Genomic DNA, 17,030 nt, shown 5'->3' with positions numbered 1-17,030 from the left:
CATAAAATACTCACTCTCCCTCGTTTTAATTTTATCGTAACATCTGTATCTATTCTTGCATCTTAAAATCGCTTAAATTCTCACTCAAACTCCTTTTAATTTCTTCCTTCTCTTCTGTATCTCCTCCAACATCTTCGAAAACATAAAATACTCACTCTCCCTCGTATTAATTTCATCGCAACATTTGTATCTATTCCTGCATCTTAAAATCGCTAAAATTCTTACTCAAACTCCTTTTAATTTCTTCCTTCTCTTCTGTATCTCCTCCAACATCTTCGAAAACATAAAATACTCACTCTCCCTCGTATTAATTTTATCGTAACATTTGTATCTATTCCTGCATCTTAAAATCGCTAAAATTCTCACTCAAACTTCTTTTAATTCCTTCTCTTTTATTCTTCCAACATCTTCGAAAACATAAAATACTCACTCTCCCTCGTTTTAATTTCATCGTAACATTTGTATCTATTCCTGCATCTTAAAATCGCTAAAACTCTCACTCAAACTCCTTTTAATTTCTTCCTTCTCTTCTGTATCTCCTCCAACATCTTCGAAAACATAATATACTCACTCTCCCTCGTTTTAATTTCATCGTAACATTTGTATCTATTCCTGCATCTTAAAATCGCTAAAATTCTCACTCAAACTCCTTTTAATTTCTTCCTTCTCTTCTGTATCTCCTCCAACATCTTCGAAAACATAAAATACTCACTCTCCCTCGTTTTAATTTTATTGTAACATTTGTATCTATTCCTGCATCTTAAAATCGCTAAAATTCTCACTCAAACTCCTTTTAATTTCTTCCTTCTCTTCTGTATCTCCTCCAACATCTTCGAAAACATAAAATACTCACTCTCCCTCGTATTAATTTTATCGTAACATTTGTATCTATTCCTGCATCTTAAAATCGCTAAAACTCTCACTCAAACTTCTTTTAATTTCTTCCTTCTCTTCTGTATTTCTTCCACCATCTGCAAAAACACAAAACTCTCACTCTCCCTCGTTTTCACTTCGTCTTTCTTATCTGCAATTTTTCCAACAGCTTGAAAACCTTAAACATTTCCACTCTCGCTTGTTTCCCAGTCGGTTTTTCCTCGTCCTCTGCGTCGGCACACCTGTTTGTTTTTGCCGCTTCGCCTCACCTGCATAATATAGAAGCAAGGTAAACAAACAAAACGTGTCCTTTGCACAACCTGTAATTTTCACAAACTTCTGGTGTTGACGTTTGGTGTGCTACAATAGTCTACCACCACACTCTCTCTCTCTCTCTCTCTCTCTCTCTCTCTCTCTCTCTCTCTCTCTCTCTCTCTCTCTCTCTCTCTCTCTCTCTCTCTCTCTCTCTCTCTCTCTCTCTCTCTCTCTCTCTCTCTCTCTCTCTCTCTCTCTCTCTCTCTCTCTCTCTCTCTCTCTCTCATTATGTGTGTGTGTGTGTGTTTTCTCCCTCTCTCTTTCTCACACACACACACACACACACACACACACACACACACACACAGCTGCCGTATACCACTTTTCTTTCTCTAATTCTAACGTTTTTCCCTCCATTATTTTCTTCTTTCGTATCTTTCTTCTTAACCCTTTTCTCTCCACTCACTATTTCCACACTCGTCTTTTAAGCTTTCCACTATCTTTATCATATTTTTTTCTCACATGGTTATCTATTTTTTTATTTTGTCTATTTGCTCTCATTTCCTTTACCTTTCCTTACCTTTCCTTTAACCATTTCAATACTTTTTTTTAACCTTTATTTTCCATTCCTTACCTTTCTTTAAACTCTTTATTTACACTCGAAATTGACCTCTTTTTTGTGCAACTCCACTATACTTAATTTTATAGTAGCGGTAATTAGCGAGTTGTGTTGTCTTCATCATGTCGCCTTCACCTGTTTCCTTTGCTGCAAAACAAAAACAAAAAACAAAACAAAAAATCTTTCTCACCTTCCCAGCACAGTAGCCCTCTCTTCACCCTCCGTACCTCGCTCACACCTGTTTCCCCTGCCACCTGCTGTTCCTCCCCGCCACAGGTAGGCTTGTTAACGTGGCCGGGGACATGTTTATTGCCCTCGAATGACCGCTACCGAGTCCTGATAATGTATGAATAGGCGTTTAGGGGAGACAGTGACAGTGTGTGGTAAAGAAATAAAAGGGTCACTTGGGCAGGTGTTTGAGGTCTCTACTTTGTGTTAGTTTTATTGAGGGTTGATAAAGGTAGATTATTCAGGTGTTTGCGTGATGGGTTGATTAAGGAGTAGGAGTTATATTATGTTTGGGAGATAGATAGATTGATGGAAAGATAATGAGAGAGAGAGAGAGAGAGAGATCAGAATAATTTAACTTGCATGATTTATGATTCGTTCCACTTTATTCACATTTGTCTTTGTAACCATAGAAGAAGATACACATATGGTGCGCGCACGCTCACACACACACACACACACACACACACACACACACACGCAACTGTTGATTTCATAACAATTTTTTTATCATTATTACTTTTATTATTATTGTTTTCATTGTTGTTACTGTTATTACTATTATTGTTATTTATTATTATTATTATTATTATTATTATTATTATTATTATTATTATTATTATTATTATTATTATTATTATTATTATTATTATTATTACTACTACTACTAATGGCATCATAATTGTTATCAAAATTATTATTCTTTTGTATTTTTCATCCTCGTTTCCCTTATCAACATTTTCTTCCATATGCTGTAATATATCCAATGCTTCTCTCTGCCTCATCCTCTAACTAATATGGGAGGTTTTAGTTTTCTGTCCAAATAATGTACTTAATCCGTACATTATTTGGACAGAAAACTAAAATATATTCCTCTCATTATCTCATCCTTTCAAATCCTCATTATTTTTGACGTTCCAATTTGTTATCTGCGGCTGGTGAAAATTCTCTACGACGTTAAACTGTTCAGGGAAGCCTCAAAATGACTCCTGAATTTGATATATTTTTGGTGACTTTTTTTAGTATAGGAGAACCATCTGACGCGGCATTGTTTTACTTTGCGTGGTTCCTGGTTTGTCTCCTTATACCGAAAACAAACAAAAATAAGTATTCTCTAACACCAAAAACTCTGGGTGGTGAAAATTCCTTACGACTTAAGAGTTTCAAGAAGTATCAAAACTCTATAAATTTGATATCCTTTTTAGGGCAACTTCTTCTTACAGAGGAGTACAGAGGAGGAATACATAGGAATACATGTGGTAGGACAGGATAGAATAGATGAAGGCTCCTCCCCACCCACCTCTCCCACCGCCAACGTGCCGGCAGGAAATAGTTAGAAGAAAACACCATGTGCCTTTAAAGATGAAAGGGACATGGAAATTTTATAGTAAAGAGAGAAATAAGAGGAAATTACTACCCTTAATTTACTCTACTGGTGATCTAAGCTGTGGGGAAAATAATATGTCTTCAGGTTGTAGTCGTGCTGCAGTCTGCCTGAAACATACGAAAAAGGGTCAGTAAAATCTTATATCCCTGAAGTACTTATCCAATAAAGACTTGAAGCTATTAATACTCTGTGCGCTAACTACTGACGGTGGGAGTCTATTCCAGTGATCGACGACTCTATTATTGAAATTCTTAAAAACATTCTAAATGCAAAGTATAGGAGAAACATCTGACGCGGAACTGTTAGATTTTGTGTAGTTTCTGGTTTGTCTTCTAATACTGAAGAAAATAAACACAAAAAAATCCTCTCACTAACTCTCATTTTCGTTCGACAGGCAGCTGGAGGGCCATCGGAGGACACACCAGGGGAGGGATGAGCCGTCAGCAGGGTGCCGCAACGCCTGAGATGACTCCTCGCCCTTGCTTCACCCCAGTGGCAGGCAGGTAGGCATACGTATAGTCCAGGTGGTCGTCTGTATTAGTGCTGTCATGAGTACAAATGGGCGGGAGTACCTTAACCCCTTGGCTGCGGATTTCCTACCATGCAGAAGACAACACAAAGCTACAGGAGTGGAGCAATAAGTGGCTGCTACAATTCAATGGAGAAAAATGTAAAGTCCTGCACATTGGGAGGGGATATCCAGTACACAAATACCACAGGGGAAACACTCAACTAGCCACCACAGAGGCAGAGAAAGACCTGGGAGTGTATGTTTCCAGGCTACCAGTAAAGGCTAAATCCGTGCCAATCGCAGCGGACAGGTTAACCCCTTGGCTGCGGATATCCTACCAGAAGACATCACAAAACTACAGGAGTGGAGCAATAAGTGGCTGCTACAATTCAATGGAGAAAAATGTAAAGTCCTGCACATTGGGAGGGGATATCCAGCACACCAATACCACATGGGAAACACTCAACTATCCACCACAGAGGCAGAGAAAGACCTGCGACTATATAGGCTACCAGTGAAGGCAAAATCTGTGCCAATTGTAGCGGATGGGTTAAAAATAGAACTAAAGCCTATCGTTGTAATGTGGTGATAAATGATAATCTTGCTGCTCTGTAATGCGTTTGTATAAGGTTCGATAAGAGTACAAATCAGAGAGTGTCCCGTAACGTTGGAACTAAAGCTTATTGCAGTAATGTGATGATAATTTGATAATATTCACATTTATATATACTTGTTTATTTATTATTTTTATTTACTCATTGACTTCCTTTTTTGGTTATCGAGTGTTCATCTCCTGCAGACGCTATTTCTTACTTTCTTTCTTTCTTTCTTTTTTCTGTTTTTCTCTTTCTTTCTTTCTTTCTTTTCTTTCTTTCTCTTTTATGTTTTTCTCTTTCTTTGTTTCCTTGTTTCTTTCTCTTTCTTTCTTACTTTCTTTCTCCTTTTCTTTCTTTCTTTCTCTCTGTTTTTTTATTTTTTTATTTCTTTCTTTTTTCTGTTTTTCTCTGTCTTCTTTTTTCTTTCTCCCTTTCTTTCTTTCTTTCTTTCCTTTTTGCTCATCCAGTGTTTCTCCTTTTGCAGACGCCATCATGACAGTCTGCCGCTGGACCAAGAAGACTCCAACACACACACACACACACACACACACACACACACACACACAGTTTGCAAGCCTCAGATGTACAATTTTCCCGGACACAAACGACAGAGACGAAAGAGAAGAACAAAAACAACAGTCAAACCAAACAAAACATCTCCCTCATCAGGACCAACACACCTGAAATAGTGGTACAGGTGAGTTCCTAGGAGCCAGAACATGCGAACATCTCCACATCTGTCCTGTTCTCCTTTTCTCCAAAACATTTACTATTAAAAAACAAAAAAATATCGTGTACCATATATATTATCTCGTGTATAGGGATGACTGATGTAAGAGTGTGTAGAGGTGGAGAGGAGGAGGAGGCGGCGGCGGCGGAGGAGAAGAGGGGAGAGGGAAAAGGGGGGAGAGGGGTGAAGGGGAGGAAATAGTATTGTTGGGGAAGGTTTATAGGTTGCTCGTGTTTTCGTGTGTACGTGTAATGTAAAGAAATACTGGGGAGGGGAGGGAGAAGGGGAAGGTTGGTGAGGAAGGAAGGGAAAGTAATTATAGAGTGGAGGGAGGAGGAGGGAAAGGGGAGAGAAAGAAAGGGGGAGGAGGAGGAGGAAGAGAGGTCAGTCACCGCAGAATAAGGACAAAAAAAGGGGACATCACACCTTCCCCCAACCCCCCTGACCCCCCCAACCCCCCTACCCCCAATAAACCATCCCATCCACGTCAAGACTACACCCCATACATAAAACACACACACACACACACACACACACACACACACACACACACACACACACACACACATGCTCCCCCCCCTCCCCCCCCCCCCACACACACACACATTCACACACAATGGTATATATTCCTCTCATTATCTCATCCTTTCAAATCCTCATTATTTTTGACGTTCCAATTAGTTATCTATTAATATTGACGCCCCCGCTTGATCTATTGCTGCGAGGAGGAAGTTTTGAATGGAGAGAGAGGGAAAGAGAGAGGGGGATGGAGGGGGAGTGGGTGCCAAAGGGTAATAAATCGTGTCGTAAGGGAGGAGAAGAGGAAGAATGAAACGAGGTGGGTAAGAAATAATGTGGTCAGAATGCGGTGTGGAGAGAAGGGTAAGAACCGGAATTAGGGACGATCAGATGGGGAAATAAACGAAGTAGGTAAGAAGCAGTGGTAGGCAGTTATCGAAGTAGGGGAATGCGGTGGGGGAGAGGTTGAGGAAGGGAAGAAGTAGGGTGGTTATCGAGTTACGGGAATGCATTGGGGAAGGGAAGGTGGGGAGGCCTGTTGCAAGGGGAGGCCAGATGGGGATTAAGGGCGCGAGGGGAAAAGTCAGAGGTGGGGGATAAGATAGGAATCAAGGGTGAAGGGATGAAGTGGAGGGATTGTGATTAAAAAAATATATATATGTAAGGGTTAGTGATGCAGTATTTGGTAGGAAATAAAATGGTGGGTTAATAATAATAATAATAATAATAATAATAATAATAATAATAATAATAATAATAATAATAATAATAATAATAATAATAATAATAATAATAATAATAATATTTAAAAGATGAAGAAGGAAAAAAGAGAGAAAGGAGGAAGAAAAATTAGAAGTAGGAGAATGAAATAAAAAGGAAAGTAAAACAATAAGAAGAGGAAGGAGAGAAAATAGGGAGGAAATAATAATAATAATAATAATAATAATAATAATAATAATAATAATAATAATAATAACAATAATGAGAACACTAATAATAAAACTGATAATGATAACGATAAATAATTATATAGATAACAACAATGATATAAAAACAACAGACGAAATATATAGAGGAAAGGGTATGTATGGGGGAGGGGGGGTACAGCCTGCGTGACACGAGGAGAGGGGGTAAGTGGGTAGGGGGGGGCTGCGTCACGGAAGGACATGGTGGTGGGGAGGAGGGAAGGGGAGGAGGAGGCGGAGGAGAAGGGGGGGGGGGGAGGGGGAGGAAGGGGAGGTGTTCCCTGAATATTTATGGGCCTTGCTCTTTGTTTTCTACCGAGATGTGAAACTGTGTGCGTGCGTGTGTGTGTGTGTGTGTGTGTGTGTGTGTGTGTGTGTGTGTGTGTGTCCCCAGCTTCCGTGTTTCCTATCGCTGTTGCTACCTCTTCTCTTTCATCTACTTCCTTTACTTCCTCTTCTTGTTCTTGTTCTTCTTGTTCTTTTTTTATTTTAGTTCGTTTTTTTTTGACAAAAGTGAAAAAAAAAAAAAAAGATGAAGAAAAAAGAAAAACGAGAGAGAGAGAGAGAGAGAGAGAGAGAGAGAGAGAGAGAGAGAGAGAGAGAGAGGCTTTAATAAGGGAGACATTCATAAGGTTTTGATGGTAAAAGAACCGGGTAGGACACGAAGTAACGGGTTTAAACTGGATAAATTCAGATTCAACAGGGACATAGGCAAAAATTGGTTTACTAACAGGGTGGTGTATGAGTGGAATAGGCTTAGCAGTCATGTGGTGAGTGCCAATACAATTGTCACATTCAAAAATAGACTAGATAAATTCATGGACAGCGATATTAGGTGGGGTTAGATACACGGGAACTTAGGGTCAAAGGAGCTGCCTCGTACAGGCCTACCGGCCTCTTGCAGACTCCTGCGTTCTTATGTTCTTATGTTCTTATGAGAGAGAGAGAGAGAGAGAGAGAGAGAGAGAGAGAGAGAGAGAGAGAGAGAGAGAGAGAGAGAGAGAGAGAGAGAGAGAGAGAGAGAGAGACTTGAAATGGGTCTAGCGCCGGTAGGATCACTTAAGGGGCCTCCTGCATGGACGACCCTATTCCGTTAGTGGCGCAGGCGGATTTTTTTTATAGTGGTGCCGTGATGCATGACTCTTATTTGGCCCATGCTGCCCCCCCCCCCACCCCCTCCCCGGTGCTCCTCTTGACCGGAGAGTGATTACAGATCTGGGCAGAATTTTTTTTTTATACTTTTTTTTACAGCAAAGGAAACAGCTCAAGGGCAAAAAACAACAACAACGAAGCAATAATGAAAAAAAAAAAAGCCCGCTACTCGCTGCTCCTACAGAAGAGTTCAGATGAGTGACCGAAAGATAGGTCGATTTCGGGAGGAGAGAATGTGGGTAATTTTCCGCCACTCAGCAATGGTTAAAAAATGTCAATGTCCTTAAGTGGGGCTCGAACCTGGGTCCTCGCGGTCACCACATTACGCACGCTACAGTTTTTTTTTTTTTTGTTCTTCTTTTTTTTCCTTTTTCTTGTTTTGCTTGCTTTTGTTGGTGGCATTTTTGTTGTTGTTGTTGTTGTGTGTGTGTGTGTGTGTGTGTGTGTGTGTGTGTGTGTGTAAGTTTGTAATGGGTATGTATACTTGGGTAGTGTGTATGTCTGTAAGTGTATTTGTGTATGTATGTATGTATGTATGTATGTATGTACGTAATTGTGAGTATGGTTAAATAGATGGTGTGTGTGTGTGTGTGTGTGTGTGTGTGTGTGTGTGTGTGTGTGTGGCCTTAGTCTATTCCCTTTGCCAACTCAGCAGAAAATTATATATGCCAAGGTGTGTGTGTACGTATGTAGGTGTGTGCGTTTGTGTGTGCGTATGTAAGTGTGTGTGTATGCAATTACTTTCACGGATTATAATTCTCCTTAGTCATTTCGTTGCTGTCTGTTATTAGCTGCATAGGGAAGGAGGGATGGAGGAGGAGGAGGAGGAGGAGGAGGAGGAGGAGGAGGAGGAGGAGGAGGAGGAGATCATGATGCGAAGAAGAGGTAAATGGAATGCGAAAGAGAGAAGCGAGAGAAAAGAAAAGAATTAAGGACGAAGAGGAGAAGAAATAAAGGAAATGAGAGAGAAAACAGAGGAGAGGAGGGAGGAGAGGGAGAGAAGGAAAGAGGTGAAGAGAGAGAATGGAGGTGGCGCTGAGGTGTTTTGTGTGTGGCGTTCAATGTCCCTAGAATTTTGACACCCTCCCACCACCACCACCACCAAGGGGAGTAGGGCCCCGCGGAGCTTTCGGCCATATTTTGAAACATTTCTGCGCCCAAGAACACGTAATTTACTAGTCTTTTGTGGGAGTGTAGGTCATTTCCAGGGGTTCTTTTATGACCCTGGTGGTAGTCTGAGCCTTCTTCTGTACCGTGAACCTAAAAGAACACTCATCAGAATTTTATTAATCTCCTTTTTGGACTTTGGAAATAGTTGGTGTGAGGGGTGGGAGCATCTGACAGTACCAACCTTTAAGTCTTCGCTCACCCCTCTTGGTCATTAGGTCAAGGTCAAGAAGGTAGCTGAGGGCCGGGAGGAGTCATGGATGCTTAATTTAAACGTCCTTGGGAGTGGCTGGATTGAGATGTTTTGGCCTTGCTTTTTGGTGGCGTAACTTAGAGTCGTATTATAAGACATTTCGCCGCCCAAGAACACATATTTGACAAGGCTTTCGTAGGAGTTGTGGGCATTTCCAGGAGTAGTTTTATGACCCTGGTGGTAGTCTGACCCTTCTTCTGTACCGTGAACCTAAAAACACATATTTGACAAGGCTTTCGTAGGAGTTGTGGTCATTTCCAGGAGTAGTTTTATGACCCTGGTGGTAGTCTGACCCTTCTTCTGTACCGTGAACCTAAAAACACATATTTGACAAGGCTTTCGTAGGAGTTGTGGGCATTTCCAGGAGTAGTTTTATGACCCTGGTGGTAGGCTGACCCTTCTTCTGTACCGTGAACCTAAAAACACATATTTGACAAGGCTTTCGTAGGAGTTGTGGGCATTTCCAGGAGTAGTTTTATGACCCTGGTGGTAGGCTGACCCTTCTTCTGTGCCGTGAACCTAAAGAAACTTTCATTAGAACCCGACTGACCCCCTCTTTGGCCTGTAGAAATGGCTGATGTGAGAAGCGAGTGTGTCTCATAATACCGACGTAAGTGTTAAGTTTTCTTTTTATTCACCCCCGCTCCGCCACTACCACTATTAACAGCATCATCACCATCATCACCGCTACCCCCATCACCACCACCTTGCATTTCCGTTGCCTGCTTTTTCTTGTTTCCATGTTTCCTCTTCCTCCATCGCTATGCTTATCTTCTCATTACTTTCTCCTCAAGGCTGGTCCGTGTGCAACCCTCCTCCTCCTCCTCCTCCTCCTCCTCCTCCTCCTTCTTTCCTCGACGTAACCATTAATTTTCCTCTCAATTTTCATTCTCCTCCTCCTCCTCCTCCTCCTCTTCGTCCTCGCCCTTGTCCTCGTCCTTCTCGTCCTTGTTCTTGACCTCCACCTCCTCCTCCTCCTCCTCCTCCCCCTCCTCCTCCTTCTCCTCCTCCTACCTGTCTGGAGATAATTGCCCCGCCATCTTGACTGCCGCACCCCCCCGCCAAAAAAAAAAAAAAAAATGTCTGGAGAAAGGTGGAAATCCCCCTCGAAGGGCAACGTTCGTCCTGACCTTGACTTTCAACCGACTCCTCTTCGGTCCATTTTTTTCCTACGCAACATAAGAACGTAAGGAGTCTTCAGGAGGCTGGTAGTTCTGTACAAGGCAGCTCCTGTAAGCCTAACCCCACCTACCTCACTATTCATAAATTTATCTAAACTCTTCTTGAATGTATCTATCGCACTGGCACTGTCAACATTTTTTTTCTACAGCTAAGGAGACAGTTCAAGGGCGTAAAGAAAAAAAAAGCCCGCTACTTACTGCTCCTGAATAGAGGTCAAAGGAGTGTCCAAAATGAGAGGTCAATTTCGGGAGGAGAGGTGCCCTGATACCCTCCTTTTAATACAGATGAAGGAAAATTGTTCCAGAGTTTACCAGCGTGAGGGATGAAAGAGTGAAGATGATGGTTGACTCTTGCATAAGGGGTTTGGGCAGTATAGGAATGAGCATGAGTAGAAAGTCGTGTACAGCGGGGCCGCGGGAGGGGGGGATGCATGCAGTTAGCAAGTTCAGAAGACCAGTCAGCGTGGAAATATCGACAGAAGATAGAAAGAGAGGCAACATGGCGGCGGAATTTAAGAGGTAGAAGACTATCAGTATGAGGAGGAGAGCTGATGAGACGAAGAGCCTTAGACTCCACTCTGTCAAGGAGAGCTGTGTGAGTGGACCCTCCCCCCCCACACATGAGATGCATACTCCATACTGCCAAGCCTGTAAATTATGTAATGTTAATAATGATATCGTAATCTTCATTCAATTGTATGCGCGTGTTTACCCTTCTGTATCACCCTTTTAACAAATCATTTAATATTATAGAGTAGCTACCCCCGAATCTTACTCCTATCTTTCTCGTCTTCTAAATTAAACGCATCTACCTGTCCTATCATCCTTTATTTACGTCCGTTTTCTTATTCTTCCTCTCCAACTTCCTCCCCTCCTCACCCCTCACCTTCCCTTCCTTCACCATCCCTCACTCCCATGCGACTCTAATCTATCTTCCTTTATTTATGTCCGTTTTCTAATCCTTCCTCTCCAACTTCCTCCCCTCCTCACCCCTCACCTTCCCTTCCTTCACCATCCCTCACTCCCATGCGACTCTAATCTATCTTCCTTTATTTATGTCCGTTTTCTAATCCTTCCTCTCCAACTTCCTCCCCTCCTCACCCCTCACCATCCCTTCCTTCACCATCCCTCCCTCCCATGCGACTCTAATCTATCTTCCTTTATTTATGTCCGTTTTCTAATCCTTCCTCTCCAACTTCCTCCCCTCCTCACCCCTCACCTTCCCTTCCTTTACCATCCCTCCCTCCCATGCGACGGAAACTTATCTTCCTTTATTTATGTCCATTTTCTTATCCTTCCTCTCCAACTTCCTCCCCTCCTCACCCTTCACCTTCCCTTACATAAGAACATAAGAACGCAGGAGTCTACAAGAGGCCGGTAGGCCTGTACGAGACAGCTCCTTTGACCCTAAGCTCCCGTGTATCTAACCCCACCTAATATCGCTGTCCATGAATTTATCTAGTCTATTTTTGAATGTGACAATTGTATTGGCACTCACCACATGACTGCTAAGCCTATTCCACTCATCCACCACCCTGTTAGTAAACCAATTTTTGCCTATGTCCCTGTTGAATCTGAATTTATCCAGTTTAAACCCATTACTTCGTGTCCTACCCGGTTCTCTTACCAACAAAACCTTATGAATGTCTCCCTTATTAAAGCCCTTCATCCATTTATAAACCTCGATCATGTCTCCACGCACCCTTCGCCTTTCTAGAGAATGCAAGTTTAACTGTTCGAGTCTTTCCTCGTATGGCAAGCTTCTCAACCCCTGAATCATCTTAGTCATCCTCCTCTGCACCGATTCTAACATTTTAATATCCATTCTATAGTAAGGTGACCAGAACTGAACCGCATAGTCAAGATGAGGTCTAACTAATGCTAAATATAGTTTGAGGAAGACTTCGGGGCTTCTGTTGCTTACGCTCCTTGAAATAAATCCCAGTACCCTATTAGCTCGATTTCTAGCTTGAATGCATTGTGCCCTTGGACGGAGATCAGAGCTCACTAAGACCCCTAAATCCCTCTCGCACCCAGACCTGCTTATGAGAGTGTCATTTAAGCAATAGTTATGTGAGGGGTTGTTCCTACCTACACTCAGAATACTGCACTTCCCTACATTGAACTCCATCTGCCATTTATCCGCCCAGTCATACAATCTGTTGAGTTCACCTTGGAGAATACTAGCGTCCCGATCCGACTCAATTACTCTTCCGATCTTGGTATCATCTGCGGCTGAAATAGGTATGCATGATAGAGGTAAGGAAGTGATGTGTAGGAAAAGGGAGTGAGGAGGAGGAGGTGGGGGAGGAATGCTGAGGTGATGTCTGCCCTTGTATAGAGAAACGGATCCGGATATGAAGGACTCTATACTCTTGACCTTGCTCGTATATACACACCGTCCGACCTCTGTTTGATTGATTGTTTGTTTATGTATTTATTTGTTTATTTATTTTTTTGTCGGCTTCTTTATGTTACTTTACTGTTACTAGATGAGTTTACTTGTGTCAAAATGTTATGCTACGCCAGGATTTACCTTTCTCTCTCTCTCTCTCTCTCTCTCTCTCTCTCTCTCTCTCTCTCTCTCTCTCTCTCTCTCTCTCTCTCTCTCTCTCTCTCTCTCTCTCTCTCTCTCTCTCTCTCTCTCTCTCTCTCTCTCTTTCCTGATCCACCCATTCTTCAGTACCCTTGATACGTTCCTTGATCTGTACTTCTTTGTCTCCTCCTCCTCCTCCTCCTCCTCCTCCTAGTTCACCTTTCCCTCACTTTCCCTCTCTCGCTCCGCCCCTCGACCCTGCTCCTTGGGTTCATTTGCTTCATTGACAAACATTCGGTGGTGATGGTGGTGGTGATGGTGGTGGTGGTGGGGGTTGGGGTGGTGGTAGGATTGGTCCGTGCAATGGTTATGCTTCCTCTGTCGCTCATATCAGGAAGAGGAAGGAAAGGTATTGTAAAGACTTCCCTATTTAGTGGTAATGTGTCTTTTTCTTTCTTTCTTTCTTTTTCTTTATGACGTTTTTTCTTTCTTTTCTTCTTTCTTTATTCGTTCTTTCTTTTTCTTTCTTTGTTTGTCCTTTTCTTTCTTTCTTTCTTTTTCTTTATGACGTTTTTTCTTTCTTTTCTTCTTTCTTTATTCGTTCTTTCTTTTTCTTTCTTTGTTTGTCCTTTTCTTTCTTTCTTTCTTTTCTTTGTCTGTCTGTCTGTCTGTCTTTTTTTTTCTTTCTTTCCTTCCTTCCTTCTTTCTTTCTTTCCTTCCTTCTTTCCTTCTTCCACCCTTTCTCTTTCATTTTTCACCTTTTCTCCCTCTCCCTTACCTTACCTTACCTTACCTTACCTTACCTTACCTTACCTTCCTACCTGCTCTGTTCCAATGTAAACCTGCCCAATGTAAAATCTCTCTCTCTCTCTCTCTCTCTCTCTCTCTCTCTCTCTCTCTCTCTCTCTCTCTCTCTCTCTCTCTCTCTCTCTCTCTCTCTCTCTCTCTCTCTCTCTCTCTCTGACGCGCCAAAATCAGTGCAGGAGTGATACGGAAAGACGCGGGCACTCCTCAAGGCTTCCTTCTGTGACTTCCTTCCTTCTTACTCTTGGTGGTGGTGGTGGGGATGGTGGAGGGATGGTGGGGGTGATGGTGGTGGGGTGGTGTGACGGTGTTGTTAGTGTTGTTTTTTTTGGTGTTTTTTGGTGGTTTGGTGGTTTTGTTGTTGCTGCTGTTGTCTGTGTTTTTCCAGTTCATTTTCTTCTTATTTTTTTTCTTTTCCTCCTCCTCCTCCTACTACTACTACTACTACCACCACCACCACCACCACCGCCACCATCCCCTCTATACCAGTACTTTCCTTTCCCTTTTCCCATCTACTATATATGTCTTAGCCAACGCAAGTTTCCACACATTAATATCGTCACTCAAGCTTACCAGACCATATATTCTCATTGACACCGCTTCCCTGCTCCACCTCCTCTCTACCCACAGACACGTAACATAACCATACTCTATACTTTAAGACACTCCCTTCCTCTATTTCTCCACCTCTTTTCATTTTCTTTCATTTCTTTCACCTCTCCTTTTTGGACACTCCTTTGACCTCTATTCAGGAGCAGTAAGTAGCGGGCTTTTTGTTTTTTCTTTACGCCCTTGAACTTTCCTTAGCTGTAAAAAAAATGCCTCTCCTTTCTCCCACGCTCACCTTACTCCATTCCAGTCTATCCGTTTAGCACTCCCTTCCATTACTCCAATACTCTTCATAACTATCTTCAAACACTTTAAGCACACTCCATATTCCACCTATCAAAATATCACATACCATTTAGACATATTTCTTGGTACTCCTCTTCCCCCTTAAGCCATTTTAAGCGCACTCCTTTCGCTCACTTTCAATCACTTTCTTCCTTTGAGGTGTTTCTGTATTTCATGCTTCCACACCTTAACTGTCTTTCTTTCTTTCTTCCTTCCTTTCCCCTTCAATGATTCTTTTCTTCTTCCTTGCTTCTCCATTTCTCTTCCCCCTTCACATTCTCTTTCCGTCTTTCTTCCTCTATCCCTTCAAAAATAGCCTTCTCGTTTCCTCTGTTTCTCTTCTCTTCTTCCCACTCCCTTCCTTCCTTCTTTCTTCCTTTATTCACCTTGAAACACTATTTTCCTGTATTCTGCTTCCTTTCTTCACCTTCAAACTCTATCATTCTTTATTCTTCTGACCCACTTCTCTTCCTCTTAAATCCTTCACACGGCTTATCTTCCTTTCTTCCACCCAACCCACATCCTTTTACGACACTCCATACATCCCTCCCTAAGCACTCCCTTCCTTCAGCTCAGCAGGAAGCGCCACAGACTCACGGTATCGGCGGGTGGCAGGTAACGCAGATTCACGCAATGACGCAACGCAAGTGTACCGGAGGAAGGGAAGCTACGGCCCTTCATATGATATTTAGAGCGTGTTATGACGGTATACGGAGGCGGCGGCAGCGATAATGGTGGGAAGGATGGGCGTTAAGAGGCAGTCACTGGGTTGCGGAGGTAATGATGGTGATAGAGGTGGTGGTGGTGGTTGTGGGAGTGTCCAAGGTTGTTTGTCTGTTTTCCTAGGCGTGATATTTGAGTCCTCAGTCCTTTCAGAGTCGTGGTCGTGGTTGTGAGTCGTTGAAGTGCTGTGTCAGTCGTTGGGTGCTTTGTGACTGCGTTGGTAAGTTTGGTTTTTAAATGTTTTCAACGTCCCGATTATTATTTTCTTCTTTTTAGCTTTTAACGTTTGATTTTTGGTTGTGTTATATTTTCTTTTTCTTTGGTGCTTTTCAATCTTAGCTGCCTATAGGTGTCATGTTTTTATGATCAAATCAGCCAGTTAATCAATTCATCAATCAATAAACCTATGAATCAATTAATTAACCGGTCAAATAATCAGTCAGCTAGTCAACTAACCAATCAATCAATCAATCAGTCAATTAGCCAATCAATCAGTAATCGACCAGTCATGGGGAGGCGGTGGCTAAGCGGTCAGTGTACGCGGGCGCGGTGTCCTGCGGGTCCAGGCTCAAGAACCAAGCGCCGCTACAAGCTAACAATTTTCAGTCATCGCCGCGTGGCCTAAAGGCTACCCACATGCTGTCTGAAGACCACCTGTCAACCTGGACTCTAGATAAACTCGCAAGAGGATCAAAGATGACCTCCGGGGGGACAGCATAAGCCAGGCAAGATGGCGCCACTATAAAATACTTGTCTGCGCCACTACGGGCCGGGGCTGACTAGCAGGCCCCATCAAGAAAGCCTACCGGCGCTATAGGCTGAACGTAAAATAAAGTAATCAACTATCTCAATCGAGTATTCAACTACCTTATCAAGTATAATGAATGAATCAATCAGTTATAGACTCTCCCTCCAACAATACCTCCACACAAGTAACCCATCATCACGTAACCTCATCAAGTCACTCGCTCAGTCATCAGTCGGTCAGTAGCGCCAGCCGCCTCTCTCCACCTCTCGGCTCCTGGACAGTGTTGCCAAGGTCTCGTGGTTTCTCGCCGGTCGTGCCGCCGCCGCTGGAAATCTCTGGGAGCGAGCGGTGGCTGGCTTTGTATTTGGCACAGCTGCCTTTGCTTATTTTGGAGATGATGTTAAGCAGCGGGTCAGAGTCAAAGATGTGTTTTCATGTTGTTTGGCTACTTTTTTTTGGCACGGGAATCCACAGGTAAACGCCTCCAGGGAGCAGTGGCTGGCGCTTAGGTTAGGGGTTAGCAGGTTTGATTGCCCGGGCAGTCGGCGTGCATCTCACCCAGCTTTTTACCCTCCCTTTCTGGTTGGTCGATAAATGGATAGTCGCATGAAAGGAGGGAGAGTTTTGTCGTTTAATATGCTGGGACGGAAAAAAAGGGGGAAAAAAAGAGGAGAGGCGAAAAGAGGAGAGTAGAGAAGAGAGAGGGAGAAGCGTAGGGAGAAAGGATGGATGTTTTTTGGTACCTGGGGAAACCTGGGGAAAGCAAACTGTGGTAACCTGGGGAAACCTGGGGAAACCTGGGGAAAGCAAACTCTGGTAACCTGGGGAAACCTGGGGAAACCTGGGGAAACCTGGGAAAAGCAAACTCTGGTAACCTGGGGAAACCTGG

The 17,030-nt window shown here is 42.9% G+C and overlaps 1 protein-coding gene across 2 annotated transcripts in view; it reads left to right on the top strand.

Annotated features, from left to right (window-relative positions):
* The window catches only part of LOC127010339 (glucose dehydrogenase [FAD, quinone]-like), a 99,791-nt gene that overhangs the window by 33,437 nt on the left and 49,324 nt on the right, over nt 1–17,030 (top strand). Inside the window, exons 2-3 of one of the 2 annotated variants that reach the window (XM_050884270.1) lie at nt 3,757–3,865; nt 4,954–5,166. The gene's annotated coding sequence lies outside the window, so the exon portion shown is untranslated. Of the gene's footprint in view, nt 1–3,756; nt 3,866–4,953; nt 5,167–15,555; nt 15,614–17,030 lie in introns of those variants that run through there. The other variant, XM_050884271.1, reaches the window with a different exon arrangement.

This window comes from Eriocheir sinensis, chromosome 43, assembly GCF_024679095.1.
Source record: "Eriocheir sinensis breed Jianghai 21 chromosome 43, ASM2467909v1, whole genome shotgun sequence".
In the NCBI taxonomy this organism is placed as follows: domain Eukaryota; kingdom Metazoa; phylum Arthropoda; class Malacostraca; order Decapoda; family Varunidae; genus Eriocheir; species Eriocheir sinensis.
This window is presented reverse-complemented; position numbering and strand designations above follow the sequence as displayed.